Raw genomic sequence first — 17,657 nt, forward strand, 5'->3', positions numbered from 1 at the left:
ACAGAAAAGGTGAGTCATGAGAGAGTTTTACTGTCCTTGTGTTATTACAGACTTCATAATTTTATTTTATTTTATTTTATTTTATTTTATTTTATTTTATTTTATTTTATTTTATTTTATTTTATTTTATTTTATTTTATTTTATTTTATTTTATTTTATTTTATTTTATTTTATTTTATTTTATTATTCTTGTCTGGGAACCTGTATGTGTGTGTTCTGTTCGTGGGTACAGCAGTTCTCTGCTCAAAAATGATGGCTGTATGAGCTGATGTAGTATGACTTCCTGCTTTTCTTTTTTTGTTTGTTTGTTTTGTTTTGTTTTGTTTTGTTTTGTTTTCTGTGCAACTTGCAGTTAGAACATCTTCAGTGAGCATGGTTATGACTGCAGTCATAGACAAAGTGGCTGTAGCATGCTTGTGCAGCTTGCTATCTTTTAACATAATGATTTTGGTGTGAAATAATCCACAGTGGTAGATCTGTCATCTCTAATGTTCTTTCTCCCCTTAACTTTGATTCTTACCACTGACAGGTTTTAATATAAAAACTTATTTTCTGGTAGGTCAGAGAGATTCTAACACAAACCATTTCTCTAAGGAGCAGGGAGATATTGGAAGTGCTAGCTTTGTTTCCCTAAAAATTGGATCTTTTAATTAGCTAACGGAAAGTGTTAAACAGATTCCCTTGTTTCTATCTCATTTTCCAGACAACCTGCACAAGGGATGGTGTACTGCTTAGGGATAAGTAGTCAGAGATAAAGAGAATCTGCTGAAAGAAGAACTTCAACAAAAAGATGCTGGGAGCAACCTAGCACAAAAATCAACCTGCAAGTAGGTCATACAGTACCTTCCTTCTCCTGTTGCTTGTTTCCATATCCTAAGAGAGTAAGTTAAGCAGGGAGTAACTTTCTTTAAGATGGAATTGGACTTTGAGGTCCCTCTTAAAAAGCATCAACCCCTTACCTACAATGGACAAAAAAAAGGATAAAAGGGTAAAAAAAGACAGCTCTATCAAATGTTTTTAAATTATTCAAACTATTCTTCTTCTACTTGTTAGATCATACTAGTGTACTGGGTTTACATGGCAAGGTTTTGATAGTGGGGGACTGTAGTGATGGCCTCTGCAGGAAGAATCCAGAAGCAGCCCATGTTAGATTAGGGCCAGTTTCAGTCATCTACAAAGGGGCCAAAGGTGGGCTGAGGTGGGCTGGCAATGTGGGCTACCAAACCAATAAGCAATGTTGTTTGTGCCTCTGTGAGAGCAGACCCCAAGGTCGGTGCAGCAGGTGTTCCAGGCACAGAGCAGCAGTTCCCCTGCAGCCTGTGCAGAGGCCCTTGATGAAGCAGGCTGTCCCGCTGCTCCATGGATCCCACATGGAGCAAATCTCCACACTGCAGCCCGTGGAGGAGCTACCAATGGAGCAGTTGGATGTGGCCTGGAGGAGGCTGCAGCCCATGGAGAGCCCCCGCAGGAGCAGGCCTTGAGCCGGAGCTGCAGCCCGTGGAGAGGAGCCCACACAGGATCAGGGGTCTGGGGGGAGCTGCCGCCCAGCCGTGGGGGACCCGTGCTGGAGCAGTTTGCTCCTGGGGGATGGATGAACCCCGTGGTACAGAGCCTCATGGGAGCAGTTCTTGAAGAGCTGCTGCCTGTGGGCAGCTGCCACTGGATCAATTCGGGAAGGACGGCATCCCATGGGATGGCATCCTGTGGAACAGGGGCAGAGAGTGACCATGAGGGAGCGGTGGAGATGAGATATTAGAGACCGAACGCAGCCCCCATTCTTGCTTCCCCTGTGCCACTCAGGGGGAGGAGATGGAAGAAGGTGAATAGGGTGTAGATGGGTTTATTTTATTTTATTTTATTTTATTTTAGTTTAGTTTAGTTTAGTTTAGTTTAATTTAGTTTAGTTTCTCTCTTCTCTAGCTTGTTAGTAATAGGTAATACATTTCATTAATCTCCCTATGCTGAGTCTGTTTTGCCCGTGATGATAATTGTTGAGCATTCTCCCTGTCCTTATCTCAGACCTTGAGCCCTTTGCATCATATTTTCTCCCCATTTCCTTTTGAGGAGGGGAATGAAAGAGCAGTTATGGTGGAGCTCAGCTGCCCAGCTGAGTAAAACCTCCACAAAGAATCACTTTTTCTGTTTGCTTTCTTTTCCTCTTAAGGCATGCACAGACCCCTTTTTCTCCTATTCTCCTTACCTCCTTTTGCTTATTTCTGTCTGTTAAGGATTTGATATAACTTAACTGAAGCCCTTCTACATGTAAACATCACAAGCTTCCCTGAGAAAGCCATCACAAGAGTGACAAGTTTACTGGTCTGATAAAGATCATCTGTGTGTGAGCCTGTATTGTACACCACCCTTTTGCTAGAGTCTATTTGTGCTTCATGGGAAAGCTTGTCGTAACTGTCCATGTGAGGGGCAATAGGCAATATCTGTACATGCTAGAAAAGGCAACATGAGGAATGAGAGGTGAGACACAGGGACAGCTTGACTGGACTCGTATGTAATGACCAGCCACACCACTACATTTATTGATTCATAAGAGGATGTCTGTGCTGTTTACAAATGCAATGTTTCAGGCCAAATCCAGCCTGCTGTGAATGGGCACAACTCCACTGACTTTGTGCAAAAGCTGCCTTCCTGAGAGCAGGACAGGAAAAGCTGTTTGAGCAGTGCCAATAATTGCTCCTTTTTTTTTTTTTTTTTTTTTTTTTTTTTTTATGCATTTTTAAAAGGCAGTGGAAGATCAGAGGCAGCAGCTACAATCCACAGTCTACAAATAGCATTAGTAAGAACCCAAATGAAAGGCTTTGTGCCACAATTATATAGCACATCTAACACAAATAGCTAGGCACTGAGTGGTTGTTGATTAGCTATGAAAGAGTGGAAAGAGCACATGGAAAACCTCTTCGGCATATGTCTCCTATGATCTGGGGAGGTAGATGCCATTCCTGATATGGGGCCACTGGAAGGAGGAGACGCAGCTATAAACAGAGTTTTAAAAGAAACAGCGGAGATTTTGAGGCAGAATCTTTCCCTTGTTCTTTTGGATGTGGGGCCTTGCACTGTGCTCTTTGCAGGCACCCTGGATGAAAGGCAAAGCTCTAGTCTAGTGCAAATAAGACTAAGGAAACAACTCTGCTAGCAGGAAATAGGTGGCTATCCTAATTAGGGGTCCTCCATCTGCAGCTTCTTTGACATAAATTGTGTAAAGGATGCAAGGCAAACCCAGATATACTACTAGTGTAGCCACCAATCCCTTGAAGATGATTCATCTGAGCTCTTCAAAACTGGCTTAATATTTGACCTTAAAAAAGTAGTTCTCCTTTTACACAAGATGTCAGTAAAACTGAAAAGCTTCCCCAACACTACAAATGTGATTGTTTTAAAAATAAAACGAACACTCCAAAAAGCTCTGTCTGGCAGTGTTCTGCATCTCCAATAATATTGTAAGTAATTATAACTGAAATTTAAACATGATTGTATGCTCTTTTTATAGAAGTTGTGTATCAGTTTGTCTATACAGTCCCAATTAAAAACACATTTATGATGAACTTTTTATGGCAGTGTGTTTTTAATAAATGTTGTAACCTGTAAAGGTTTAATTAAGTCAGTGACTTGCCCATGCAACAGCTTTTTACCACCATGTATGTTCCACATACAAGTATTCTTCAATCTGTCCCAGCCAAGTGGACACAGAACTGGGTATCTTTCATGGGCTTCAGTGCTCTAGTTTGCTGATGTTCATAACTCTGGAAAACAATTTGCTGCAGCACTAGTTAGCAGGTGATTTACAGGCCTGCAGTTTCCTCAAATATTTTGCTAAAACACCCAGGGCAAAGCATTGTTTATTGCAAACAGTGATGCATAATAGCAGGGGTTGACCAAACTGTAATTGTGTCACTAGAAAAAAAAAAAAAAATCACAAATTTATCAAACCATTAGTGAAGGAACACATTTGTCTGTTGTATATATTCCTCTGCAACTGAAGTCATATTTATAGGATTGGTTTTTAAAAGGGAACATAAATAATGTCCAGGAAACCTGCACTAAGATGAAAAACAGCATGATTGCTTTCATTGTTGCCAGCTTCCAAACAGTGGACATCATAGATTACATTCAAAAGCTACCAAGAGCTCTTCACAACTTTGCTCAAAGCTAAGCCAGGTTTGAAAGGAAGATTTGAGAGTGGGATAAGTCATGGCAAAGTTTTCTTTTGGGGAATGAATGACCTAGTGTTACATATAGCAGAGCTTTCCAAGCACACTTCTTATGTGTGAACCTGACCTGCTCTTACAAAAAATTCTTTGCTCCAGTTTCCCCTAGTAGATTATTTCCTACCAGACTTGGAAAGCAATAAATGCTCACTTATGTTGCATATATGATATAAGATGCCTCACCTCAGGTCTATTCCAAGTTAATGGAGCAAAATAAACAATTAGCTTGAATAACATCAAACAGAACCTGAGATGAAAAAACAAGATGCCTCACACACTGTGTGCTGCTTTGGGGGGGGGGGGGGGGGGAGTAGTGAGGGAATACACAGCACCATCTCAACACCATCTTAAAAAGCTATAAATTCTTCCAATTTAGCTATGCTGAGCCAAGTAGGACAAAAAGCCAACAGGACAGGAGTACATATACTGATCCTGTAATGACATTTTGATGACAGGCCACATTGAGCTTCTCTTATATCTCACTACTTACTTCCAGACCCACTCACTACATATGTACGATCCCTTTTCTCAAAGGCTGCAGCATTCAGCAGAAATAGGGTATATTAACTATATGGCTCCTGTTTGCTTTGAGTCTGCTCATACTAGTTTGCCCTTGCCAAAGGCTCAGATCTACAGTTGTAACAAGGTACTCTGTGTTCAGGTAACCTGATTTTTTTTTGATTTTTTTTTTTTTTTTTGTCTACTTACCATTGAAAATGTGTGAATTATAAATACACAAACTTCATTAAAGTTGGATTATTATTTTTTTTCAACAGGGCACCAGATTGGTTGGTTAGTGCTTCTTCTGTTATATACTGTACCACACTGAGCAAAGGAATATAGCTCAGTGGGGAAATTAAATTATGTATATAGTTTTAGTAAGTGTGCTAAACCTCTTCAGAAATCTTTGTATGTGCTTTTCTTCATTCTCTCTCCCTATGGATGTTATTATTTTGCTTTTCACAAGGACCTGTGCAGGTTGCCTTTACATCTCAAATTCTCTTCTGCTGAAGGTGCTGGAATGTCACCCACTCACTTGCAGCAGGAGTCTCTATTTCTCACTGCTTTTAGGTCAAAGAAAAAAAAAAAAAAGAAAAAAAAAAAAAAGCAGTGATCTGAAAGATAAACAGGAATTATATTACAGAATAATCTTGCTTTCAGGAAAGAAACAAACTTAAGCAAAAGTAACCTTGAGGTCTCCTATAAGGAACCTAACACAAGTATAGTACAAAAAATATATAAGAAAGAATTTGACTGGAGTAGATTATGCTATGCTTAACAGTTTGAACAGATATATGTCAATCTCTTTAGTGATATTTGAAAGGATGATCTAAGTAATAATGGCAATATTTAATTTCCTTCTTTCATACAAATGATGTGACACTTAAAGGTTTTGTGAGCACTACTCTATTAGCAGTTGTATGCTACACTCTCAGTAGCCCAGAATTTCAAACAATATAAATAAATTATAATAAAGGATGCAAGTTTAAGAAACACAGGAAAGTGTTAAGAAAACAGAATATAAATTCTTGAACACTTGCAATTTAGAAGACAAAATACAAGCTCCATAATGCATGCCACGAGGTCTCTGTTATAGAAGATTTGCTGATTGTGTGAGTGAGACCGAGTCAGTCTAACCGGTAGACCAAGTTGATGTTGAGTTTTTACCTTCTGCCTCTCTACAGTTAGTGAGGCATTAATTGCATTATTTTCTGTTTCATTAAGTGGAAACTGTTTTTTTTTTTCTTTTTTTTTTTTTTCTTTTTATCACTAAGTATAAAGCAAGCTCTTTTATATCCTATATGGAATCTGTCTGGAGTGTTTTCAGCGGGTTTTATACTCAAGTCATGCAACTCTTTCTGAATTCAAGAGGACAAATTAGCCAAGGTTATCATGTTTGGTTTATCTCTAATAATAAAATGATGATGATGATGATGATGATGATGATGATGATGATGATGACGATGACGATGATAATGATAATAATAATAATAATAATAATAATAATAATCTGGATGCATCAAATCCATCTCAGGCTCTCAGGCAGTGAGGTAAAATCAGGGAAAAGTATCAGAAAGACTTAGATAAGAGAAAGACTCTGACAGGCTCTATAGGAGAGTTTTTCTTATTTAGAGAGCTGAGAAAGAACTTTCTCCAGATTTTCAAAAACCTGCTAGTGATTTTAAGATGACTGATAGTGTGGTGTAGTGTAGTAAGGACTTCTGGAAATTAAGTCCTCTTTAAAGCAAATGCAAAGACAACTCAAAACTCCTAGTTTTGAAAATGCATGTTGTTTTGTTGACCTCACATTTATGAGAATTCAATGGACCTTCCAGACTCTGACATCCAGAAAATCCCAGGCATCACACATTCCTGCAAGCCCAACTGGAAGCTACAGTTCCATTAGCATCTTGGCTGCAGCTGCACAGTGAATGCCCACAGGTATTCCGTAAATATGCTGTCCATCTTCAGTCGGACACAGCAATTCACTCTGTTCTTGGCCAGATTCTTTGAAGCAGAGGCCCTTGTCATCAGTTCTGGGCAGTTTGTATAGAGTTACAGCTCCTCCTTGGACCATTTCTCCCATTTGAAAAATTGCCACAGTGAATTCTCCAGCCTGCCAAGTTGGCAGACTCTATCCTTGAAACTGGAGAAAAGCCAGAAATTGTTGCAGCATTGTGAACCTCCAGTCTCAGTCAGTCATCAGCCTCTATCAGCACTCTTGCTTATGTTCACAGAGGAACTTCCTGATCATAATTTGTTCTCAGCCAAAATCCCTCTGTCTTCATTTTAAGAAAATGCTGAGCAGGGTCCTATTAAAATATTTGGATAGACTCATATAGTAGACCTAGTCTCCTGATAGTTTTCCTGGAGAATAAAGGAGACTTACTAATAAAATATGCTGCAGATTTCTTTCTCATATCTTTTCAGCTTGAAGAGACATAGTCTAAATAGCAGTAAAGGACTACAAAATTGCCTGCCACACTAGCTCTCATATGCTTATTTACAGTAAAGTCAATTGGTAATTTTGCTAATTTCAGCAGCTAAAACTTCTCTGGTACTTTTCCATGCCAGCATTTCCTAATTGTTTGGATACTATGGGACCATGAAAAGCTACTGGAGTGCTAAATAATATACAGCCATATTCAAAAGCTTATAGTAGGATGTTTTCCTATCCTGAAATGCACACAAAATAGCTTGTAGAAAATTAAGAAATTAGGAGGAATGATGGAGATTGCTCAAAATAAATAAATAAATAAATAAAAATAATAATAACAAAAAATGCAAGTATAATTGAACATTTTAAATTTCATTTTGAAGTTGGAATGGCAAATTTTCATGGTGTAACAAAACATAGAGAAATAAATTTTCTGCAGGAGCTATCCTCTACTTTAACTCTGTGCATCAGTCCTGAGAGGTGGGATTGAGACCAATAGTTACTCTGGGAGCATGTCAGGATACAGATTCAAAAGTCTGTCTCCACTCAAGTCAGTGGCCAAAGTGCTGTTGATTTCTGTGAAATCAGAATTGCAGCTCTACAGTTAGAAGCAGCTGCTTCTGACTGAATCTGTGACCTGCAAGTGATTTAACCACAAAAAAAAAAAAAAAAAAAAAAAGGCTTGTACACGTATGAGGTCTGTTGGTGCATATGTCACTGTGAAAGCACTACCAGCAAACATCACACTGTCCATGCCATCAAGTAAGATAATCTTAAATTCTTTTGTTTTCTTTGCAAACCTTCCTGCCAGAGGTAAAAACGGGAGCTAGTTCTTATGAACTTTTTCTGTGTCATTCCCACATAAGTATCACTGTTCAAATTCAGTCCATAACAAATTCTTCAATTCTTCATGCCTTATTAAACTTCTCAGAGCAATATGTTCTTAACACAGTTATTACAAAACTCTCCTGACAACATTTTCAGCAGCTGGAGTAGAAGAACATCTGTGTACAGAAAGAGTGGAATTTTCTTCACAGATTAATCACCTAAACCTGGTGTATGCCTCTGGGAGACAAGAGCTAGGCTATCTACTTGGTTACAGGCAATGGAAAGATTATCAGTACAGGTTTTCTGAACCTGTTACACCCAAAGAATTCATGAAACTATCTGCATTGTGTGTAGTCAACTGTTAACTGTACATCTAAGTGCTGCTATATATGCAAGTCTATTTTAATCCTGTTTACTTGATAGCACACATGTCATAAAAAATAAGGGAAAATGTATTTGATAGCAACTTTCTCATCACACATTTGTCTTTCAGGCTATCCAAATACTCACTTTTTTCATTTTTTTATCATACTTAAGCAAAGATACAAGCTTCTGTTATTTTTCTTGTGCACCTAGTTGCTATGAATCTTTTTTTTTTTTCTTTTTTAAAAAATTATTTATTTATTTATTCCCACACTATTTTTGCACTAATGCCATTCAACTTCTTAGCTAGAGCAAAATAAGGAATTAAGCAGTATGTGAGTCAGGCCTGAGGTTGTACTATTCACTGGCACATTGCACTTATCTGGATGGAGGGACTGTATGACTGGTTTTGCATTAGAATTATGAGATTTATAAAAGCATATAATTTTTATAAAAGTATATGAGATTTGTAGAAGCATTTGCTTGCCATGAAGTTCTACAATTTTCTTAATCAGGCACAGAATAGATTTTGCATCAGAAAACCTACAAATCTTCATAATTATTTTGTAGAAACAAAAAATGAAAAAATCTTTCATTTTCTTTCAGTCTTGTTCTCTTGCTTATGTCCTAATGCTCAGGTGAAGAAATTTTGAAATTTGTCCACTTTCCAATTCCTGCTATTTAAACTGAGTTCATATTTATATATCATATGTCTTTGATTACATTCAACATATGATTCTATGACTATGATTTCCAGGCTCATGTAAGTCAGTAGGTTTATTTTTCACATTTACCACAATTTTGTAAAGATACCATATTTACAGTCAGGCCCAATGGCAGAGTCCCAATAAGAAGTCTATTTATCTAGACATAAAGGTCAAAAAAATAACTTTAACAGGTTAATACAGTGTTGAACCTTATTCCATATGGAGAAAAAAAAAAAAAAAAAAAAAAAAGATAATTCCCAAAGCAGGATTAATTCTGTGTATAGATATATATTTTCATTTACACCATTCTTCCTAGTTGAGATGTCCCTTCTTGGGTTATAAGTTGTCCAAAGTCACATATGAAGTCCCCAGCACAACCACAACCAAGAACAGAACAATAGCCATTAACTTATTGACTCTCCTTTTCCTGTGCTTTATGAATTTTCTGATATTTGTGACACCTGGGTTTCAGGATGTTTCTCTACTTTCTCTATATATTTTAATGAATGCTTTTATCATTTCTAAATTTGCTTCCTGCCTTCTTGTTGTTGGTATTTTAAAATCTCTTTTTACCATCTGAACATTTGTCAGGATCATGATCCACCTATGTCACTTTTTTATTTTTATTTTTTAGTTGAGATACTCTTTTTTTTTTTTTTTTTTTTTTTTTTTTTTTCTTCTGGGGCAGATATTGGTTATAGAATAATTCAGTATATGACAATATTACCTTCATCATTTCTTTGACATTTCCATCTGCATTTGGGAGACATCCAAGTGTTCATGCCAGTTGTGTTCATTGCACAAGGATTTTGGCATCAAAACGACTGATGACACTTTTTTTTTTTTTTTAGGGGAAAAAAAAACACTTTGTCAGTAAGCCTCTTTTTTCTTATTTTCAGTTCTGGCTGTCATCCCATAATATCATCAAAGTAGCTAGGTCTGTTGAGGATCGAGTACAGAGAGATAGAAGTCAAGAAGATTCAGAGGAAGAAAAAGAAATAGTGCAGAGATGTCCAGTCCAATAGACTGGGCTGGAAGTGTACAGAAAAGGAAGTTAATTATATTCCCAAGAAGAAGAAAGGAGAAGTGGGTCACAGTCTGGGAGATGGGGTGCTCCCTTTTCCTTGTCTTTTTAATCTGAATTCTGCAGGGACAACAGAAGAGCAGAGCTGGATTCCAAGGAACTGCATTTATTAAATATTTGTAAATGCCCTTTGCTGAGGTTTCTGACTTAAGGCACTTCTGTTCAGTTGCCAACAGAGATAGCTGACGAGAGGGATTATAGAATATTTAAAGCTGTGCTACCGAATTCCCTTTTGCCACTTTCTCTTTTCTCTCCAAAGTAAAGGAATACACAAAAAGTGAAAATGCATTACCAAACTGCATTTCAGTGCTTCACAACAAATAAAGCTGGGCAATCATTTAAATTTTCTGTTTCAATAACATCTTAAAGCCCTGAGAAGAGCATCTGGAATAATATCCCCATTTCCTTCTGTAGGTGAATTGGCAGCTTTTCCTGCTCAGTAGCAGCTATTTTCTCAGTGTTTCCATTGGTGAGGTGGACATTATCTTCATGGTTCTTTATGGTGTCCCCAACACTCTTTTGCCTTGTCTAGTGTTAGGTCACACAGGGATAAAAATTCATCATGAAGAAGCTGAGTCGTGGTAAGATTTTATTTATGTTACCATGCAGTAGCTGTCAGTTTACTGAGTTAAGGATAATCTTTCATGAAGGATCATTAGATGGTTTCTTTATTGTGGAGGTAATAATTTTTTTAAACCTCTGAAACATATAAAGTGGTTCTTACCTAAAGAAATATACAATATAAGCATCTATGTGACCAAGGTGTCCTTCATAGTCTATTCTTAAAATTGATCTATCCGTTTGGTCAGTTTAATGTTGCCCTGTAATTGTTTCTTTCTTTCTTTTGAACAGAAGAATACCTGTGGCAATTACTTTTCACTTGGACTTTCATATTATATACATTTGGGTTTAGGTGGTTTAGTGCTGATTTAGTGGTGTCCTGATTGGGCCATTTAAGGCCCTCTTTCTTCAAGTTAGATTTTTTTATTTTTTCTGGATAAGATGCAAATAATTATTTGCTCTTATTACCTCAGTAATATCCAAGGTATATCAAGAATCTCCATTTTAAATTTTCTTAGAACAGATGAATTTCTCAACATTTTCTTTCTTTTTTTTTTTTTTTCTTTTTCTAATCTTTCAGAGATTCTAAATCAGATTCCATTTTAAGGATCATTCCTTTCACTTGTAAAAACATGCAAATGACAGTTCTTGATTGTTTTCTAAACTGAACGGTTGTAGAGATGCTGCAGCATATTCCTTGGGCATTTCTGATGAATCTGAAATTCTCTTAAATTGTCCTTGTAATGTGGATGTTGTTTTGGAAAAAAAAAAAAAAAAAAAAAAAAGACATCTGCTTAGGCCCTGTGTCTAGAAGAGCTGACAATAATTTGCCTTGTAAAACAATAAAAGAACAGTCCTTTAGTTTTCTCTGTATTTCTCTGTCTATCATTTGCTTCCTGCACACTGTTGCTTCATGTTATTTCATCTCTTGGATGGCTCTCAAAAAGCCACTCATACTTCATGCTTTGGGGTTGAAATTGACCCCAATAAGTGATTACTTCTGAATCACTTCACTTTGCAAGCAACAGGCTCACCAGTCTCATGCTTCATCGTTTTGTTTTCCCTGAAGAAATGACACTGGACTGTTAATTTTCTTAGCCATTTTCATTTACTTTTCTGTGTTTCATTTTCACTTAGGATCCATTAGTAAAGTAAGGAACAGAATGACCAGTGATTTAAGAATAAACAATTTCATAGCAATATTGACAATCACAACAAAAGATCTGTCTGCTGGTGTTACAGGGCTTGTTTTGACAGGGAACAAGTCATAGGTTTTAGTCTCCGTTACACTAAACACAACTGCCAGCTTTTCTGATAACTGTTAGTTACATATTGTGCCAGTTATTTGGTACAGGATATCCTGTCCTCACCTGAGCTAGCAAACAATTGTTCTTCAAAAGGCAGAACAGTATTTTTATTTTATTTTATTTTATTTTATTTTATTTTATTTTATTTTATTTTATTTTATTTTATTTTATTTTATTTTATTTTATTTTATATTTTATTTTATATATATATATATATTTTTTTTTTTTCCTATAGGTTATGGCAAGGCCCCACAGCTGCAGCCTGTCATTTCCATACCATAGTACTTTTAGCTTAGGATCTGTAGATCTATAAGATATGGAGAACATAGGAAAGCCTATTGATTCTGTTTTCCCTGTAGCTACATTTATTAATTGTATTCAAGTATATAGACATATTTTCTTGGGGATTCATCAGACAGGAAGTTTTCCTGTGTGGTTATCAAGTGACCAAGCACATGATCAAGTTAACACCTTAAGTATGGCAAAAAATCTTCAGGTAAATTACTGACGTCTTTTTTTTTTTTTTTCTTTTTTGTAGTATTATTAGCTGCTGGTATCAGGTTAGACATAAAACCTTATCCTTTGAGATCTGGTTTAATTGAAATCAAATTTACAAGTGAAAAACTGTCATCTAGCATGTTCAAACAGTGTTCAAATAAATGCCAGCTGACCAGCTTTCTAAGCCCTTGGAAACCAGTATCAGTTACATTATACTTTTGGACCTGCACATGTGTGTGTATGTGTGTTGCATCCACCTGTGTCTTTGGAACACTGGGATATCTAGTGCAAGCTAACTGCCCATGGCTCTATTACAGTCATTTTGGAGACAGACCCTGGAGGAAAAACTATCTTTGGCAAGTACTACTGGATTAAGCAAAAGAGGAGAGGCTAGGGAAAAAAGAAAAAAGAAAAAAAAAAAAGCAGTATTGTTCTTCTTGTTAACTCAGGAGGACAGCAAATCAATCTACTGTTTGTATAAGAGAAAGAATAGGGGATATATATCTGTGATTGTAGGCAAGAGGTGCAATGCAGAAGAGTGGAATAGAAGTAGAGGGCATCTGTAGAATGGGAGGTGGTGTCAAAGACAGACAATTTAGTGCTTGTGGTGTCATTTCACCACTATTTATTCCTAGGTAACTCACATCTTATTCAGGTATTTGGTTAAGTGTTATATGTAAGACAGTATGCATTCAAGCTGCCTGTGAATTAGTGCAACAAAGTTCATAGAAACATTTCCAAAGGTAACAAAATAAAGCAGAAAGCATCTTGTAATCTATACGCTAAAGGGAGCCACAAAGACAACATTGTGTGAATGCTACCTTGTTCAGGTAGCAGGTGATGCGTTTGGAACGAAGAAATATGCTGGTGGAAAATAAAAAAAGTATATATGAAAAATCTACCTTCTTATGACAGAAGCGTGGAATGGAATTTTAAAACTTATTAGAAAGAGGTATCCCTATACTTGAGAACAATAATATTTAGCAATTTTTAAGATTGCTTTATTGTCAACATACATTTAATGGCACTTAGCAATTGCAGCATACATAATTTTATATGTCTATTTTGAAAGGTATTCCTAACCTGCATTCTACACATCTGCATATACACATGGAAGCCATGAACACTTCATAGGAATAGACTGACAAAAAAAAAACAAAAACAAAAACAAAAACAAAAAAAAACACTCCCTCTCAGTAAGAAAAACTTAAGTATCTATACCCCAAAACACTTTCTTCCAAGTAAAAAGTGAACAACCTGAGTGAATGCCAGGATATAATGTATTTCAAGGTCTATAGTGTTGTTTCATGTCACGTGACATGAGTTCCAGTTAAAAATAAATGTGTTAAAAATAAAAAGATGTGTCTTTTTGTTGTTGTGCAAATCAACTATGTATCATATTAAAAGCAGTTCCAGTGTTATCTGTGAGAGATGAACTCATGCACTAAAGACTAAGACATTCACACACGCCTGGGATTTCTAGCTGTCTGCAGTTTGGATAGACATGTCCCACCTACCAGCCAGTGATAAAGATACTTATCTCAAAGAGAAAGTCTGGAGGACAAGGCACACATATGGATTTGAACCACAATACCGATTTGCAAAATCATTTATTTTTCACAGTCATTATCTCATGAACTAGTCTGGAAGATCAAGAGAAAGGTATTAAATATTATTTGAATACCTAAGCAACTTAACCCAGAATGTCAACTTAAACACATACAAGAACTGGACTGAAAGTGATGGAAGCCAGAGCCAATTTCTGAATCATAGAATCATAGAATATCCCGAGTTGGAAGGGACTCATAAGGACCAAGTCCAGCTCCTGGCACTGCACAGGTCTACCCAAAAGTTTAGACCATGTGACTAAGTGCACAGTCCAATCGCCTTTTAATTTCGGACAGGCTTGGTGCAGTAACTACTTCACTGGGGAGCCTGTTACAGTATGCAACCACCCTCTTGGTCAACAACCTCTTCCCGATGTCCAGCCTAAACTTCCCCTGCCTCAGCTTAACACCGTTCCCATGGGTGCTATCACTGGTGTTTACACAAAATAGGTCACCTGCCACTGCACTTCCCCTTGCAAGGAAGTCGGAGACTGAGATGAGGTCCCCCCTCAGCCTCCTCTTCTCCAGACTGAACCGGCCTAGTGCCCTCAGCCACTCGTCATACGTCTTCCCCTCTAAGCCCTTCACCATCTTCGTCACCCTCCTCGGAGACTCTGAAACAGTTTAATGTCCTTTTTGTACTGTGGTGCCCAGAACTGTACACAGTACTCGAGGTGAGGCCGGACCAGCGCAGAGTAGAGCGGTAGAACTGGCATCTGAAAATCTCATATCTACTACAACATGGGTTCATGAGAGGTAGGTCCTGTCTGACTAACTTGATTTCCTTTTATGATAAGATCACCCATCTAGTAGATCATGGGAATGCAGCTGATGTGATCTTTTCGGATTTCAGTAAAGCTTTTGACATAGTTTCCCATAGGATCCTTCTGGACAAAATGTCCGGCATACAGCTAAACAAAAACATCACATTATGGCTGAACAATGGGCTGACAGGCAGAGCTCAAAGTGTTGTGGTAAATGGGGCCACATCAGGCTGGTGACTGGTCACTAGTGGGGTCCCCCAAGGCTCCATTTTAGGGCCAGTTCTCTTCAATGTTTTTAAAAATGATTTGGATGTAGCACTAGAAGGTGTTTTGAGCAAATTTGCTGTTGATACTAAACTTGGAGGAGCTGTGGACTATGATGAGTGGAAAGGCCTTGCAGAGAGATCTGGACAGACTGGAGAGCTGGGCAATCACCAACCACATGAAGTTTAACAAATGCAAGTGCCGGGTCCTGCACCTGGGATGGGGCAACCCTGGCTATACGTACAGACTGGATGACGAGATACTGGGGAGCAGCCTCATAGAGATGTATCTGGGGGTTGTGGTTTATAGCAAGTTGAATATGAGCCAGCAGTGTGCCCTGGAATCCAGGAAGGCCAACTGTATCGTGGGGTGCATCAAACACAGCATTGCTAGTTGGTCAAGGGAACTGATTGTCCTGCTTTTGACTCTGTGCTGGTGCAGCCTTCATCTTGAGTACAGTGTGCAGTTCTGGGCACGACAGTACAAAAAGGATGTGAAACTGTTGGAGAGTGTCCAAAGAAGGTCCACTAAGATGGTAAAGGGCCTAGAGGGGAAGACGTATGAGGAGTGGCTGAGGCCACTAGGCCTGTTCAGCCTGGAAAGGAGGAGGCTGAGGGGAGACCTCCTTGTGGTCTACAACTTCCTCACGAGGGGGAGTGGAGAGGTAGGCACTGATTTATTCTCTTTAGTGACCATTGATAGGACCCAAGGGAACTGTGTCAAGCTGTGGCAGGGGAAGGTCAGGCTCGATATCAGGAAGAGGTTCTTCACTGAGAGGGTGGTCTTACACTGGAACAGGCTCTCCAAGGATGTAGTCACGGCACCAAGCCTGTTGGAATTTAAGAAGCCTTTGGACTGTGCTCTTAATCAGATAGTCTGAATTTTTTAGGTAGACCTGTGTGGAGCTAGCAGTTGGACTCAATGATTCTTATGGATCCCTTCCAACTCAGGATATTCTATGATTTTATGATTCTATGTTTCTACTAGTCACTCCAATAAAAAGCTATATACAGGGTGCATAGTGAGTGAAGGAACAGAAACATCTAACACTTCATCTGGTCTGCTACATAGACATCACTTGGTGTACAGGTGTAAACACAAGCAGGAGATCTCTGTCTATTGAACATCTTTTATTATATATGTATGTGTGGAAATATATACATATGCACATTTCTGTATGCATATGTGTAAATGATAACATAGAACAGCTAAAGGCCACAAATAAAATGGAACCACAAAGTAATGAGACATCTATGGGAAATGAGTTAAGACATTGTCAGATACATAACAGCTCTGTAACTGTTGGTTGTTTTCTTTGTTACCTAAACATAAAGATTCTAATTATGGCAATCTGTACTGTACTGTAGCAATCCATATCTGAAAGATTATAAATTCCTTGCCTAGCAGAATCTGAAAATAACCTCTATATGGACCACATAGAAAATATGGCTAATATTAACATACTGTTGTGTCTACTACCTCGTATTTTTTCAAACATCCTTGTTCATCAGTCCTGTTTAGCAAAACACAAACCTTTTACCTATCCACTGCCTTGTTTCTGCTGTCAAGCTTCACCCTGCTTACAAAGATTTGAAAATGAACGCATAAGAGAAGCTGTGTCATAATTTGACTCTGTCACATAATAGGGCAAAAGTGCTACATGCCATCAGGGATAGGGAATTTTTCTATGTGCTGTTTTGCACACTGCATTAATTCAACTAATTGAATTTTCAGAGTTTTCTTATGATAACAGAGAAATGTGAAAACACACTGCCTAATGAATAGAAAGAATGCACACATTCTAGCAACTCATTTAATTTTACAATTCATATTAAATTTATTTCAAATGTTAAAGGAAAACCCCTTTAAGTAATTAAAAATAATTAAGACATTTTTTTATTATTATTGCTGTTATTTATAAAACCAGTTTCAGAAATGTAAGCAAAGTTAACAAGAGTTCCAAGGTTTCAACTGGTATTTGTTGTACTATAGCAAACAATTCAAGGTAAATGAATGACCTAGATAACTAAAGCACTGGTAGTCATTAAAAAGGAAAGAACAAAGGACTGCAAGCTAAAAGAGAAAAAGGGAGGGTGAAACAAAGAAAAGAACAGGATTTTTTTTTCCAAAAAAAAAAGGAATAAATATGGACCAAATGCTGTGTGAGTTAGCTACATTCTATTTTTTACAGTTTTATCTTTTTATCTAGTTTATCAGTGCATGAGTCACTTTACTTGATGCTTTGTTTTCAAATGTCCTTAACTTTATCTTGCTTTTGTCCTGAAATTGGAATGCTACTATTTCACGTAACAAAGTTTCTGTTTATGTGATAGTCTATTATTTGGCTGGGGGCAGTTTTTGTCCTTATAATTTAAAAATATGATTTTCCTTCTACCCTTGCCGTCCTGAGGCATTTGGTCTAGCTATGTGGTTAAAGTTGTCATTCACCTCTGAATCAAAAGATCAGTGAGAAAACAAAGTACTTCCTGAATTGACATGAGAGGCTAGACAGAAA

This window comes from Anas acuta, chromosome 1, assembly GCF_963932015.1.
Source record: "Anas acuta chromosome 1, bAnaAcu1.1, whole genome shotgun sequence".
In the NCBI taxonomy this organism is placed as follows: domain Eukaryota; kingdom Metazoa; phylum Chordata; class Aves; order Anseriformes; family Anatidae; genus Anas; species Anas acuta.